Here is a 4,339-nt window from a genome sequence, read left to right on the forward strand (position 1 = left end):
TATATATATATATATATATATATATATATATATATATATATATATATATATATATTACACTTCTGCCCCTGATGGAAGACTAACCCTAACACATTCAGTCATTCTCTCGCATTACGCTTCGTTCCAGGCTTCCAGCAGCCGACTCATTCTTTCAAATCGACAAAATCAAAAAATTTCAGCTATGGTCCGATGAACAAGAAGTCGACTAATCGAGTACACCATCGTCGACTTACTAATCGATTACACCGTCGTGGCATCGTCGATCAATAGAAGCGATTGCAACCAGCCGACCATCGACCATCGTCCAGCAACAACGTCCTGAAGCATTTTCCGTTTCATCGAAGTCTGCCTCGTCCAACAACCATCACTATTCAACCCTCGCAGGCTCGTATCCTCTCTCTATCGTCGCCTCGTTGACGACAATCCAGGTAAGAATAATGAGCATCTCGAATCCAGTGACCAGTTATGTCTTTATGATGAATTGATTTTTGATTTCAAATATGATTGATGAATTGGTTTTGGATAATGCTGATTTGTACCGATGAATCTGTTTTGTGATATTCAAATGCATATATTAGTTGATTTCTTTTCAAATGAAATTATTTGTTGTCTGATGAATCTATTTTGTAATATTCAAATGCACATATTAGTTGATTTCTTTTCAAATGAAATTATTTGTTGCCTGATGAATCTGTTTTGTGATATTCAAATGCATATATTAGTTGATTTCTTTTCAAATGAACTTATTTGTTGTCTATTTGTTGTCTTTCTTTTCAAATGAACTTATTTGTTGTCTATTTGTTGTCTGTTGAGTCTGATATGACATTGGTTTGAGTTGAACAATTGGTTTCTGATTTGCAATATGTTTCTGTTTAGACTTATCTATTTGAATCTGATTTGAGTGAATTTCTGAATTCTAATCTATTTAGACATATTTGTTGAGTCTGATATGACATTGGTTTTTATTTTTCAGGAAATATGAATTCAAACAGTCAAAATCATGCTCCAGCTGCAAGTAGTCAAGATGTGGGAGGAAAACACTAATGAAAGCGGGACAACAAGTTTGGATGATTTTGTTTGATTTTAAGTTTGTTTTAATGTTAAGTGGTAATGTATTATTGTGATGAATTAATTTTTCATATTGTGTACTTGGATGTTTTGGTTGGTTGGTTGTTACAATATTAGACTATTGGTGATTTCTATTTTGTTAAATGATTTAAGAACTTATTTGGTATCTTAATTTATCATTCTGTATTTGTAGTTTTTTCTTTTTTTTTCTGCCACATTTCGGGTTTTAGGGTCGGGTTTTCAGACCGTTATTGGGTTTCGGGTTTCGGGCCGGGTTCGGGGAAAGTTTCATCCCCGACGGGGTGCCCTGATAAGAAACCCGTCGGGTATCGGGTCGGGGTCGGGTACACCTTTAGAAATCGGGTTCGGGTTTGGGAAAGCCTGCCCCGCCCCGAACCCGCCCCGTTGCCATTCCTAATATTCCCCACCACCAAGAAGATGGACCGGTACATATATATGGGCAGATACGCGACATAGGCATTCATAGAATATATTGTGAGAGTGGGAGTTCGACCGAAATCATGTATGAGCATTGTTTCTCACAATTACCAGAACAAATAAGAAACAGGATGCAACAACCAGAGACGCATCTAACAAGCTTTACGGGACATTTGTTGGATTAGTGTCTAAGCCCGTAACTATATTTGGTAAGTATTTGACCCGGTTGTGCATGGTCCTTTTGGGTTACCTTCACCAAAGCAACATGATAGGATGATATATGAATAAAAAGGTTATTATGATTTATTAATATGTTATATGAATAATATATTAAAGGAGAAATCATATAGTTTAATTAATATTAGACAAGAATTAATTAGGAATTAATTATGTGGCTAAAAGAGATTAATTAAATAAAGGGGACTGGAACTGTCAATTGTGTGATAGTTGATTTGGGCTGAGAATCCTTATGGAACTAAGGGGTGGACGAAATTAGAGTGTGAGCCCATCTAAATTTCGTCCAAGGCCTTTATTCTGGAAGGTTCTGTGGAATGCTTAAGGCCTAAGCTATCCAATTAGGGTTTTGACTGAAACCCTAGCAGCACAAGTATAAATAGACCCCTTAGGCTTCAGAAATTGACTAACCCTATTCCTAAGAGTACTAGAGCCAAATTCTATAGCCTCCAACCTTTCTCCAAGATCATCCTCTTTCTTGTGTTGTTTGTAAGCCATTCGAGGAGTGACACTTGTGACTCTAAGCTCCAAGGACAAGAAGATTGAACCTTTGAAGAAGATGTAATCATCTAGATCTGTTTTCTTGTATCAATTTCGAAATATATACACTAGATCTAGGGTTTGTAAGTCTTGGATGAAATTGCATGTACAATAGAGAAACCTAGATCCAAGCATTAGGGTTTGTATGAGCACATAGGATGTTCTTTTGGCTCAAACCCATCAGTGGTATCAGAGCTTTGTTTGGTTTCTATTGTATTGATGCCTTGATTGTTCATTCATGCTTTAAATTCGATTTTTTGGTTGTCTGTCTGATGAACTCGACGAGCTCCATTGGGAACTCGACGAGTTGGATGAACTCGACGAGTTTAGCTGCCAGACAGAGAGATTTTCGGGATTTCTTGCTGCTTTGCTTAAGGATAATTACCTAAATCGTTTTTGACTAATAAAATCCGAATTTTATTACTGTTTTATGATTATCCTTACCAAATCAAGAGATAATTACCAATTGTTTGAATAATAAATTCCTTATTTGATAATATTTTATTATTTGAATTAATTGTTGAATTATCTTGTAAATAATATTGATTAGGTCAAATTTAGATAATCATTAAATTAATTGTTTAATTTAAATTATTTTCTATTTGATCCTTTATGTTTTGAAAAGTTCAAAACTTGTCCTCAAGTTTTGAAATTTAAATTTTATGATTGAAGTTTAATTTGAACTATTTAAATTTCAAACCCTAGAATTCTACAAGTTTAAAATTCAACCTTATACTTTATAATATTATAAGATTAATATGTATATACATATAACTTAAATGCTAGTCTTACCGTTAGTAGGCCTCACTCACGAAGCCGATCTATAAGGGGGTATAAGGTTATGGCCTATAAAATGGACGTTTAATGGGTGTCCACTCTCACCCACCGCTTCCTTGATTGGTGGAGGGTTGTTAGCCGAACTGGTAGGATAGGGCAACCCTTTCCTCATTAATAAGTATAATGAACTATAAAAGTAATTGAATGTTTTTCAAAAAATTCCCAATCTTAGTTACTTTAGGCAAAAAGTGAAATTGATGCAATTCCATGAAATTACACTTTGTACCCTTGCTAAGACGTTAGTGAAACGTGTGTGGTTAACCGGCACACTAATTTATTCTGAACAAAGGTGGAAAAGGGTGACTCATTGTTTGTCATAGTTCGATGGAGCGTGTGTGGTTAACCGGCACATCGAATAGGTGATTGTAACAATGAGGGCACCATGTATATTTGCATGGTTATTTACACCCGCTTTGTGATCCTCGGCATCCCAGTCACAAACTAGAGGGGCGTATCGAGATTTAAACATGCCATTGAAAAGTTCAATGAATCTCAAAAGATCTAGGAGTTTTCAATACATTTAAAACTTAATCTCTTTTTCGTTTTTTATGGTGGAGAATTAGTGAATCGTCATTCACTTACCTTCAAATTATTTACTTGTTAGATTACGACACCCCTTTTCTAATTTGTAAATAATGTTGTTGGATCCTAGCCCTAATTTCTCATTTGGGTGTTTAATTGGGGATTCATTTCTAATCAAACTTTGTTATTTTTCCTTTCAGATGTCGAACAACAACAATGCTTCCGACTCGAATTCCTCCGGCTCGTTCTCACTCATGAACTTGTGTGGGAGAGTGATTTTTGACGGGTCCAATTTCAATGATTGGATCCGCAACATCCGAATGGTCACTCGTTACGAGGACAAAGAGTATGTCCTTGATGAGAAGCTGAAGGAGATCAACCTCAACACTGCTACTTCCGAAGAGATCGCCGCCTTTAAGGCCCATGATCGTGATACCATGAAAGTCCATTTCATCATGCTAGCGACCATGACTGCAGAACTCCAGAAGTCCTATGAGGACATGTATCCCTATGAAATGCATCAAGACTTGCTGGACCGGTACCACCAAAGTGCGAGGCAAGAAAGGTATGAGATCATCACTTCGATGATCACTACCCGAATGGGTAATGGAGAGTCCCTTACCGCTCATCTGCAAAAGATGCAGAGATATGTTGATCGCCTGCTAAATTTAAATGTTAACTTTGATGAAGAGCTGGCAGT

The sequence above is a fragment of the Lactuca virosa genome, chromosome 9 (assembly GCF_052849685.1).
Source record: "Lactuca virosa cultivar CGN04683 chromosome 9, Lactuca_virosa_CGN04683_v6, whole genome shotgun sequence".
Lineage (NCBI taxonomy): Eukaryota > Viridiplantae > Streptophyta > Magnoliopsida > Asterales > Asteraceae > Lactuca > Lactuca virosa.